The sequence below is a fragment of the Hordeum vulgare genome, chromosome 7H (genome assembly GCF_904849725.1).
Source record: "Hordeum vulgare subsp. vulgare chromosome 7H, MorexV3_pseudomolecules_assembly, whole genome shotgun sequence".
In the NCBI taxonomy this organism is placed as follows: Eukaryota; Viridiplantae; Streptophyta; class Magnoliopsida; order Poales; family Poaceae; genus Hordeum; species Hordeum vulgare.
Genome location: NC_058524.1, coordinates 392,746,114 through 392,759,345, shown reverse-complemented (window position 1 = coordinate 392,759,345; position 13,232 = coordinate 392,746,114).

Genomic DNA, 13,232 nt, shown 5'->3' with positions numbered 1-13,232 from the left:
GTAACGCTATGGAATGAATTTCCTCATGATGCTCAACCCAAGCCAAATCCTACCAAAAGCCTCAAGTGAGGAATATGAGTGACATGAGGACTCTCACAGTTGAGGGTCCCGACTGTTTCGATAGCCACGCCAAGTCACTAGTCTTATCCACTCCAATGGTCATAATATTTAAGGGCATTAGTGTCAAATCATGTCGGGATGCTGCCAGGCTATAAATAGCCGCCCCCACAACCACTAGCTGGTTGGCTGCTCCGTTAGAAACTAACACTTGTCAGAAGAGCAACCCAATTCCTCAGAGCCTTCGAGAGTAAATCATCAGTGAGGAAATACACCACCCACCGAAACCACAAACCAAACCTAGTGCTTGAGCATCACTGAAGAAATTGTTCCTGTGTGGGACTGAAGCCTTTTACCTCTGAGGACTGTGCATCCTCCAGACGGTTAGGCGTCATGGTCTAGAGCAATCCAGCAGTCAATTGTGGATCGCCGGGTGACCAAGTTTGTGAGGGTTTGGAAGTCTGCCGTGAAGACTTACCATGAGTGTCGGGCGAGGACTGTGTGTCCTTAGCTCAAGGAGAACACGATAGGGACTGTGTGTCCCGGGACTGGGTGTCCTTTGGTTTCAATACCAAACCAGATGTACAACTGTCACAGCAGTTGGAACTGGGTCATCAACAACAGTCTTCACCAAGAATTGGGTTCTAATTCCTCAACTCTTTACATTCTCTGTATTATGTGTTGATGACATTCACTGTGATTGTTTGAAGAATTTGCTGAAGACTTTCTCTGAATTTCCTCAACCCCAAATTCTTCACTTGAGTTAATCATCATCTGTATTCTGCGTGCCTGCTTATTGTGCAATCTGTTTTCACAATCTTCACTCTGTAATACTGCTGTTGTGAACGTTTGCACGACTGATCCTTAACTGTTTCCGCTGTAAGTTAGTCATGAGTGAGGAATTTCCTCAAAAGGAATTTCCTTAGTGATGAAATTCTAAAAATCTCCTATTCACCCCCCTCTAGTCGATATAACGCACTTTCAATTGGTATCAGAGCAAGGTACTCCCTTGTTTTGTGTGATTTTGGTTTAACCACCTAGAGTTTTAGTTATGTCGACTGTAGGCATGTTTAAGGTGACTGCAGCATGTCCTACCTACGAGGGAAAGAACTTTCCCTTCTGGAAAGACAAAATGCAAATGCATCTACAAGCTATAGACAATGATCTCTGGTATATTGTGGAAAATGGTGTCCCCATCATTTATGCTAGTGTCACTGCAGCTCATGTGAAGAAATTCAAGCAACTCGATTCTCAAGCGAAGAACATCATCTGTGGTCATCTGAGCCCTGGCCAGTTTGGAAGAGTAAGTGCCTTAGTCTCTGCAACACTGATCTGGGAGAGACTGTGCAAGGTAAATGAAGGAGTATCAACCCAACGTGACTCTCTTGTTGATATTCTTCGCAATCGCTTCAATCGCTTCAAGAGACATGACAATGAAAGCTGCCAAGACACCTTTGATCGCCTCACTGACATATCAAATGAACTGCAAGCACTGGGAGCTCGAGACATCACTGATCACGAAGTTGTGAAGAAACTGCTGAGATCTTTGGATTCTTCATTTGATACTTTAGTTCTGATGATTCAAGAAAGACCAGACTACAAGATGCTAGATCCTGCTGATATCCTCGAAAGGCTAAATACTCATGAATTCCAGCTAGAAGAAAAGAGAGATCTATATGGACAAAGCTATTCCAGACCACGTGCACTGAAGGCAAGAGCAATTTCCTCATCTGAAGAAGAAGACACAGATGATAGCAGTTGTGACCCTGAAGAATTTGGTCAGGAACTTGCAATGCTTGTGAGGAAATTCCAGAGATTTACACGACGAGGCCAGTTCGGTAAATCATCAAGAAGAGACATGAGGAAATCAGAATCTGCATCTGAGGACTACAAGAAACGGACCTGTCACAAGTGCAAGAAATCAGGTCATTACATTGCTGATTGTCCTCGCTGGGGAAAGGAATCAAAGAAGAAGAAATACAAGGATGATAGTTCTGATGACTCAAAGAAGAAGAAGGAATCTTCAAAATCCTCATCTTCAAGGTCCTCCTCACACAAGAAGACTAGCTTCAGAAAGGCTCGGGCACTTATTGGCAAGGAAATGGATTCCGAGGCAGAATCTGAGGAATGTGATGAAGAAGAAGGCTGTGGAGAAGACTCAGAATCCGGACAGGCTAGTCTTGCACTAGCAACAAATTTCGTCAGCAAGTCAATCTTCAATCTTGAAGAAAATGGGTGCACCATCCATACTGATGACAATGCTGATGACTTCGCTCCAACCTATTGCTTCATGGCAAAAGGTTCAAAGGTATCAAATAATGCCTCCTCCTCTGATTCAAGTGACTGTGAACATGATGATTACAAAAAACCCAGTTACAGTAAACTTGCCATCATTGCCACTAAACAACAAACTGCTCTGGAAAAGCTTCAAAAACTGCTAGACAAAAGTGATGATCTGTTGAATGATGAAATGAATCTTAATCAAACCCTCGCTGATGACATGAAAAATCTTCAGTCTAGATTTGATAATCTTCAGGATAGTCATGATACACTTCTCACTGATCATGAGAAGCTTTCCTACGAATTCCTTCAAAGAAAGCTTGATCTTGAGAAGCTGAGGATGTCTCATGATGATCTTCGTATGGAAAATGATTCATTACTGGCTCAACAGATCAGCGCTAGTCAAGTTAAATTTGTTCCTCCGTGTCTTAAATGCATTGAACGTGAAGCTAATTCTTCACCAGAATCATCAAATGCTACAAATTCTTCAACTACACCTGTTGTGTCTATTTCCTCACTTGAGGAAAACACAAATGTTACTGATGAAAATGCAGGGTTGAAGGAATTGTACATAACAGGCATGTACAAAAGTCTCAAAGGACACCAAATCCTTTGTGATGTGCTCAAAAAGCAGATCCTGAACAGGAACCCGAGGAAAGAAGGAATTGCCTTTGAGAGGAAATTGAATGCTGATGGATCTTATTGGAAACCTGAGCAGTATCCCAAAACCTCATGGGTTGGTGCTACTGGGCCTCCTTTTGATCCATCTAATCTAACTGGCTTCTCATGTGAATTATCCTATTCCTCGGATGAGTCATTTGATTCCAACTATAAACTGTTCAAAAATCAATCTGGTGAAGTATTTGCTAGATATGTTGGAACTAACTGCAGGAATGGCCCTCCTCTGAGGAAAATCTGGGTTCCCAAAAGTTGTCTTGAAAATCTTCAAGTGAATGTCCTCATGACACCACCTCTGAAGAATTTGAACCCCAAATCCAATTCCTCACGAGGACTAAAGTCTTCAAGAGGATCAAAATCCTCAACTGGTCAAAACTATGCTCGTACCCGTGCTTATGCGTCTAATATGCAGGGAAACTACAAGGAATATGATTATGAGTGCTACTCCTCAAATCATTATGTTCATAAATCCTCAAACCAGTTCTCTGCATACTCATATGAGTACTTTAGCCCCCCTACTATTAAGAGAGGTACATTAGCTTCAATGCCACCTTTCTCATATGGTGCTCGCAGGATGATGAACGCTTTGCCACCCCTTCAGATGTGGGTGGTGAAGAAATCAAACTAATCACTTCTGCAGGACAGGTCTCCAGATGAAAATCATCATCTGAAGAATTTGCTGGAGACCTGAGGAAATGCTTGATAGGATGCAAGCTAATGATTGATGAAATAGAAATATTTCACACGTCCTTACATTTCTGTTATGATGAAATCACTGAACTGATGAAATTAGTATCATATTCTTCAAATCTGAAGCATATGAGATGGTAAGCTGTACTAATTCATCTGCAGGATGACAAACCCAAAAATAGTGAGTGGGTTCTCGATAGTGGCTGCACACATCACATGACTGGTGATAAAAGCCTACTGATGAATATGCCACTAAATCCATCACCTCTGAAGCAAATCACATATGCTGACAAAGGTAAAAGCAAGGTATTGGGACTTGGCAAAGTAGTTATTTCCAAGGATAGGCATATGGACAAAGTAATGCTTGTTGAATCCCTTGGTTTTAACATCATGTCAGTCTCGATGCTTTGTGATCTTGATATGATTGTTATCTTTGGTAGATATAGATGTGTAGTCATCATGGAATCTGACAGATCCAAAGTCTTCGAAGGTGTAAGAAGAGGGGATTTGTACATTGTCGACTTCTCTACAGGTCCTCAACCAGCCACTTGCTTACTAGCAAAAACCTCAGAAGGATGGCTGTGGCACCGAAGACTAGGTCATGCAGGCATGAGGAATTTGCACACGCTTGCAAAGAAGAAGCATGTCATCGGCATCGAATCAGTCAAATTCCTCAAGGACCATCTATGCGGTGCTTGTGAATCTGGGAAAATGACCAGATCCAAGCATCCTTCTAAAACCATCATGACTACTACACGACCATTCCAATTGCTTCATATGGATTTATTTGGACCTACTCACTATGCCACACTAACCAATGCAGCATCTTTATATGGCTTTGTCATAGTTGATGATTATTCCAGATACACTTGGGTGCATATTATAGTGTATAAAACTGAAGTGCAGGAAATCTTCAAACGATTTTCTTCAAGGGCCTCGACGAACTTCGGCATCAAGATCAAACATATCAGGAGTGATAATGGAACCGAGTTCAAAAACACTGGTCTTGATGATTATCTTGATGAACTTGGTATTACTCACGAATTGTCTGCTCCTTATACTCCTCAGCAGAATGGTGTCGTCGAAAGAAAGAACAGGACTCTGGTTGAAATGGCAAGAACTATGCTTGAAGAATATCAGACTCCTCGTCGCTTCTGGCCTGAAGCAATCAACACTGCATGTCATATCATCAACAGGGTATATCTTCACAAATTCCTCAAGAAAACCTCATATGAACTCCTCACTGACAAGAAACCCAATGTAAGTTATTTCAAAGTCTTCGGTGCAAAATGCTGGATTAGAGATCCTCATCATAGCTCAAAATTTGCACCTAAGGCACATGAAGGTTTTATGCTCGGTTATGGAAAGGACTCGCACACCTACAGAGTCTTCAACAACTACCACAACAAAGTTGTTGAGACTGTAGATGTGCGGTTCGATGAAACTAATGGCTCGCAAAGAGAGCAATTGCCTTCTGATCCAGATAAGCTGTCTCCTGAGGAAGCAATAAAGCTTAAGCCTACTGAAGACATTGTCCCCACTGAGGAAATTGGTGAAGAAACGATCCCCATCGCTGATGAAAACCAAGAAGATGCTCCTGAGGAAATTGCAACAACACCACTTCCTCAGCCCAGACAAAATCCTCAACCAGCTCATCCGAGGATTGCAAATGAAGTAGAACATGACAAAATCCTCAACGACATCAACGCGCCAGGTCCTCTCACTCGCTCAAAAGCTTCACACTTAGTTAACTTTTGTGGGCATTTTTCCTTTGTATCCATCACAGAACCCTCAAAAGTAGCTGAGGCTTTTCTCGAACCGGAGTGGATCCAAGCCATGCAAGACGAACTTCTTCAATTCAAGCTGAATGACGTATGGGAGCTCGTCAAACGACCAGATCCTCGCAAGCATAACATCATCGGCACCAAGTGGATTTTCCAAAACAAGCAAGATGAGGATGGTCAAGTGGTGAGGAACAAGGCACGACTTGTAGCCCAAGGCTACACCCAGGTTGAAGGAATAGATTTCGATGAAACTTTTGCACCTGTTGCTAGACTTGAAGCTATTCGAATTCTACTTGCTTATGCTAATCATCATAACATCACCTTATATCAAATGGATGTGAAAAGTGCATTCCTCAATGGTAAGCTTGAGGAAGAAGTATATGTTGCTCAGACCCCAGGTTTTGAGGATCCAAAGAATCCAGACAAAGTCTTCAGACTCAAAAAGGCTCTGTATGGCCTCAAGCAAGCCCCTCGGGCATGGTATGATACATTGAAGGAATTCCTCATGAAGAAAGGCTTCAAACCTGGTTCACTCGATCCAACTCTTTTCACAAAATCTTATGATAATGAGCTATTTGTATGTCAAATATATGTTGATGACATCATATTTGGTTGTACTGACAAAAGATACAGTGATGAATTTGCCTATATGATGAGTGAAGAATATCAGATGTCCATGATGGGGGAGCTGAAATTCTTCTTAGGTCTTCAAATTCGTCAACAAAGAAATGGAATCTTCATATCACAAGAGAAATACCTCAAGGATGTTCTGAGGAAATTCGACATGCACGAATGCAAAGGTGCCAAGACTCCAATGCCTACCAACGGTCACCTCGGCACTGATGAAAATGGTAAAGATTTCGATCAGCAGGTATACTGTTCTATGATTGGCTCTTTATTGTATCTATGTGCATCTAGGCCAGATATAATGCTTAGTGTTTGCATGTGTGCACGTTTTCAAGCAAAACCGAAGGAATCACACCATAAGGCTGTGAAACATATTCTTCGATACTTAGCTCACACACCAACACTAGGATTATGGTATCCCAAGGGCTCCAATCTTCATCTGGTAGGGTATTCTGATTCAGACTATGCTGGTGACCGTGTGGATCGCAAGTCAACTTCTGGCACATGCCATTTCCTCGGAAGATCACTAGTTTGCTGGTCCTCAAAGAAGCAGAACTGCGTATCACTCTCCACTGCCGAAGCTGATACATTGCTGTTGGTTCTTGCTGTGCTCAATTACTATGGATGAAGCAAACCCTCAAGGACTACGGCATCAACATGAAGAATGTGCCTCTCTACTGTGACAATGAGAGTGCTATCAAGATTGCCTACAACCCAGTGCAGCACTCGAAGACTAAGCACATCCAGATTCGTCATCATTTTCTTCGGGACCATGTCCTCAAGGGCAATATCCTCATCGACCATGTGAAGACTGATGATCAACTGGCTGATATCTTCACTAAGCCCTTGGATGAGAAAAGGTTTTGCAAGTTGCGGTGTGAGCTAAATATCTTAGAGTCTTCAAATGTTTTGTAAAAACATGCACACATCCTAACACATATGCAAAGTTGATGACTTAGATATGCAACACATGATGAAACGATTTTCTTCAACCAATGAAGAAGGTCACTCTGAATGTGAAGAAATTAACGAAGAAATTGATTCTCAGGGCCCTACGACAATTGTACGCGGCGTCTGTAATCAACATTCTTATAAGGTGGGTAATGCCACTGCCCAATGTGAAATTCCTCAAGTTGATTTTCTTCAAATGATCTATTACAAAATCTTCAAAAACACTTGATGACTTTCATTTGACTAGGTAGACTGTGATTTCTAGTCCTCAACATCATTCACTTATTGCTATTTCTTCAAGTTGATGTTTCTGCTAAGTGAATGTGATCGGACCCTACTTTCCCTCTATGCTATACTTATCCAGTCTATTCAATTCTTCATATGCGTTCTACTTGAAACTCTGTTCAAAATCCTCACTACATCCTTGTCAGCTGATGATTTTGTAACAAAAATCCTCAAATCTTCAAAAAATTGTTTTCTTCAAAGGAATAGTAACCGAACCCCCACTTCCCACGATCGGATAACCACGATCTCCACTATCTCCACCACATCGTACGGGAGTTACACGTCTCCTGCGGAGACGTAGAGGCAAGGGCTATTTGGTCCGGAACTTTCGCGCCAAACAGTAACTTTCGGGCTATAAATAGGTCCTTATCCCCCTCGGTATCTTCTTCTTCGCCTCATCGCTCTCCTGCCATCACACTCTCCATCGAACCCTAGCGCCACCGCTGGTTGTCTTGTCGCCGACAAGGAAGAGCTTCACTGCCTCAACCTTTTCGCCGCCAGGATCACGCCGGAGTCGGAACATCTACGTCCGCCGCCGCCGTAGACGTCCTCTGCTGCCAAGTTAGGGTGCGTTGGACACTTGACTGAAGAGCCTCTCCAACACGACCTTTTGTGTTCTTCGCTCGCACCTTCTAGGGTAAATATACTCCATTTTTACAGCAGCTCAGATCTGAAATTTTACCTCTCCCATGTGAAATCTGTTTTTCCTCAAGATACGATGCGCACATGATTCCTCAAACACTATCCATCACCACAATCATTGATGAACTAGCTAAGCATCTAATATTTTCACGAGATTCCTCAATTCTGTGAATTTTCGGATCTGTACAACTCTGGAACCCAAGAACAGTATGCTTAAGCAAATTCCTCAACCACTGGTTATATTCCTCAAACTGTCAAACTTTTTCATTTTCTTCAAATCTGAGAACGCATATGACCTCTCCAAATTCCTCGCAACTATACTCTGTTCACAGGTACACACATGTCAGCTGATGAATCTCTCGGTTCTCATCACATTAACTCATTTGCAGCGTTTCTGGAAGAAACTCTTCAAGGCTCATCAGAATCTTCAAGAGTTCAAAATCATCAGCAAATTCCTCGTCTGAAGAAAATGGAGGAAGAAAGGAAACAGAAGGGAGGAAAGAAACTGGAGCAGAACACAGCTCTTGATATTCCTGATGACATATACATGGACTATTGCACGCCTGATGAAGAACCTGAGACAATGGCCAAAAGAAAATTAGGCTGCAGAAAATTGAACGCAGATGGGCAAAGGAGTGGAAGGAGTACAGGTTTGTGACTTCAAAATATGCGAAGAAATTTTCTTTGAAGCCTCCTGGCAGAAGGGCTCCGCTTGAGGATCATCAAGTTGCTCATCCCTCAAGTCTTATGACACTTGATGACTACCCAGATGAAAAAGAAAGGCATCTGGCCAAGCTCAAGAAGCAAGCCGAAACAGCAGTGAAGAAATTTAATGAATCCTCAGCTGCTGCTCATTCCTCGGCAGCAGAAACTTCAGGCTCAGAGATTCCTCAAAAGCAGTCTGCGGGCACAAAGCCAAAGGCTTCCAAGCCTCAAGAGAAGTCTGCACCGGCTTCTGTCACAAAACCCTCAGCTCCAAAACCCTCGGTTCCCAAACCGTCAACACCAAAACCATCAGCGCCAAAACCCTCAGCACCCATCTCATCTACACCAAAGTCCTCAGCTCCACCTCCAAAACCAGTACAGAAGAAAGTCGTGAAGCCTACGACTGCCAACTCCAGCTCCTCACTCCCAGCTGCAACTAGCTCGGAGACAAAGTCTTCAACACCCCTTGTGAAGACTTTGGCAACTACTGAACCTGCACCTCTGCCCAGCCCCAGCAAAATCATCGCAGTCCCGTCTGCATCATAGGGAAGTGATGATTATGACGATGAATCCCTGGAAGCCATCATCAGGAACAAGCAAGAAAGGGTAGCACAAGCATCAGGCAGCGCTATTCCTCTGGCCATGGACCCCAAGGTCCTCCTCGACTTCATCAATGTATGGTATGAAGACCCAAACACACCCATTGATGATTTGAAACTTCCTCCTAGCGTCAGCCACATGGTGGCCACCTTCATAAACGAAGCCAAGTGGAAGGAACAGAAGGCCAAGCAGGCAAATATTGCAAAGGCCAAAAAGGAGAAATTCCTCCGGCAAAATCTCCTCAAGCTGACGCCTGAAGCATTGGTGTCAACCCAGGCAGAGCTGCAAGTCTTGACTGACAAGTGTGACAAACTGTCAGACCGCAAAAGCATCAAGTGCAATTTCATCAAACTAGCCACTAGTGCTGTTGATGACTACAACAAGCGACACCCACAACCAGCACCAACTCCTCAGCCCCTGGTTGAGCAGCCAGAAGATGCATCTCCTGATGAGGAGGAAATTCCTCAAGGTGAGAAACAACACCAAGAGCGCCGTGCTGATGAGCCGGCCATTGAAGAAATCATCACCGAGACCGCTCCTGATGAAACTGCAACCCCTGATGCAATTGCTCCTGATCCAGCTGCTTCACCAAAGCAGGCTGATGACTCTGTTCCACCTGGTTCCTCACTACCAGCTGAAGAATCTGTAGAGAAAACACCTTCACCAAAAGATTCAAAGGTGAAGAAGTGAATCCCGTCTGCATCAGACGCGAAAAGGACAAGAGCTGCTGAGAAGGAAGCAAAGAAGAGAAAAGCTTCCTCAGCAGAAGAAAAGATTGAGGCAAAATGCCTCAAGGAAACTGAAGAATCTGCCCCTCTGGACCCGGTGCCTCTAAATGTTGCACCTTCATATGAAATGGTCGTCATTTGTGACCAAACTACAAGGGCAGATGAGGAAATGAAGGATGCTGCCTCTGAGGAGCATACTGATGAGGAAATCCAGATTGATGACAGTCCTCAACCTCATATTCCTCAGAAAGAGACTACTCAAGCTTCAGCTACAGCAGCTGATGAATCTGCTTCTGCCACAAAGTCAGCTGATGAAAAACAAGCTGAAGAAAATGTCTAGTCTGAGCAGGCTCCTCCCACTGAACAGGCTCACCAAACTCCTCAAGCTGAGAAGGAAGAAGAAATTCCTCAGCCTGAAGCTCAACCAGAGCAAGAAATACCAGCTGATGAAATTCCTCAACCGGAGGAAACTGCTGAAGAAAATGTTCCCGCCCCTGACAATGACTTCATTGTGCTCAACCCAGATACCGCCATAGTTGTTTCCCCTCCCATTCCTCAGCACAATATCAAGCCAGTTCAGCGCCAGCCATTCTCGAAGCGGCCAAAGTTTCAGAAAGAAAATTTCTTTGAGGAACGCATGTATTTCATCGGAGAGAATCCCTATGACAAGCCTCAAATGAGGCATCTGAAGTTTTGGACCAGGACTCCGATGAACTATTATGCTTCTTTGCTCTGTGGACGCAACAAGATACTCCAGCACAGGCACATTCCTCATGATGAGCTTGAAGAAATTCCCTGCATGGAACCAGTCCTCAGTGTCCTTCATGATGCAGGTTTGCTTCCTATGTGCTCAGATATATCAGACTGGAATAGTGAACTCATTCTTTAGTTCTATGCAACTCTGCACATCTCGGGCAGTGCTGATGACATCAACACTTGGGTGTTCGACTGGATGACCCAAAACACTCACTACAAGGCTCCAGCGTCTGAACTCCTCAGAGAACTGCCCGTACCAATTCCTTCAGACAGGGCAGTGAAGCTTTATGGTGAGCGTGAGCTGCCCAATGGAATGATGGAAGTCCTCATGAAGCCTTTGGCTACAGGCAAACCCTCAAGAACCACATTCCTCGTCCATGAGCTCAAGTACACACCCCGGTCTGTCTACCGCATTCTCTGCAGTGTGCTCGCGCCAATCAAAGGCCATGACGATGAAGAAGATGTAGTCGGCCTCATGAAGAATATCCTCTTCAACATCATTCACGGTATTCCTATGAATATCCATGATTTCTTCTTGAGGACTTTGGCTGACAATGCAATGTGCCCCTATGATCACAAAATTTATGCCCCATGGATCATGAGATTCCTCAGGACAAGGACAGGCATCAACTTCCACGCAGATTTCCAGAACCATGTTGGTTATATGCCTCCTATCCGGGTCAACAAGAAGACTTTCGAGCCCATTGAGGGAAAAGGAAAGTCTGTGATTGATGAAGGCAGCAGGCCGCTTGATGGTTAGTTTAAAGAACCAGACGCTTATTCTTCATGGGACGATAGTGAGACTCGTCCACCCAGCCCTGTTCCTCCTCACGTGCTCAACACCAGAGAGCTTCTCCTCAGTCTTCATCAGAAGGTAGATCACAACCACAAATGGGTCAAACGCCAGTTTGGTGCCATTGTGAAAACCCTCACTGAGACACATAACTCTATGAAACTTAATCATCACTATCTGCATGAGGTTTTCGATCGCACCTGGGCTACTCTTGCACATCTGAAGACCCATACTGAGCTTGAAGAAATGAACTTTCAGCAAGACTTTGAGTGGTCGTGGCCTCCCAAGAAGAAGTTCAGGCCCGCTCCCGTGCCAGATCTTGAAGGCAGCTCCTTCTCGTCATTCCGCACCGCCGAATCTGATGAGGAACAACTCGACACCGCAACATGCCCAAGGAAGAATACTACACCCAAGAAGCGCCAAGGATCTTCATCAACCGCCAAGAAATGAAATCTTCACGGGCGTTAGTCCTCAATTTGTCCCTTTTTGTCACTTGATGACAAAGGGGGAGAAACTTGAGAGTTAGTCTTCAAACGGGATTTATTTTTGGGGCTTATGAACTATATTTAAGTTACAAACTCTTGGCTCTTCTAAAGTTTTTATGTAATGAGTTGTAACTTAAGCCCGATGGTACTCTGACGTTTTTTTTGAATGTTTTTCTTCGCATGCTTATTCCTCAAGTTTTTAATGCACGCATGCTGGAATTCGTCAGATACCATTTGCCATCATGCATCTTCATTTTCTTCAAATGATATGTGATATGTATGCATGACTTACAAGATTCAGGGGGAGATCTCCATGATATATATCATCAATGTGCATATGCTACAAAAGCAAAATCCTCAAGGTATGCACATCTTTAGGGGGAGTCTGTGTGAATCTTTTTTTCAAATTCCTCAATTAAGTATTTACACTTCATATTTTTGATCCCTGTTGAAGAGTTAACCTAATTGTCATCAACCACCAAAAAGGGGGAGATTGTAAGTGCATCTAGTGCCCCTTAGTGATTTTGGTGGTTTGAAGACTTATAGGTTAAGTATCTAATGCGTTTATAAGTGTACACATGATCTATAAGTCATTGAGGAGTTTGAGATATTCGAAGAATATCGACCCCTAAAAATATATGTCTTCAGTTGAAGAAATTGGTCTGAAGCTGAAGAAATGAATCACGAGGAATCTGCGATGAAATTGATATTCCTCATGAAGATATTGATATCGAGAAGAGCGGTGGTTCCTGAAGAAAATCATTTTGAAGAAATTGAAGCGTGAAGATTTACATTTTCTGTTTTACTTTATTCACATTTGATGAATAGGAACACCGTACTGTTAAAGGGGGTCAAAGTAACGCTATGGAATGAATTTCCTCATGATGCTCAACCCAAGCCAAATCCTACCAAAAGCCTCAAGTGAGGAATATGAGTGACATGAGGACTCTCACAGTTGAGGGTCCCGACCATTTCGATAGCCACGCCAAGTCACTGGTCTTATCCACTCCAACGGTCATAATATTTAAGGGCATTAGTGTCAAATCATGTCAGGATGCTCCCAGGCTATAAATAGCCGCCCCCCACAACGACTAGCTGGTTGGCTGCTCCATTAGAAACTGACAGTTGTCATAAGAGCAACCCAATTCTCAGAGCCTTCGAGAGTAAATCA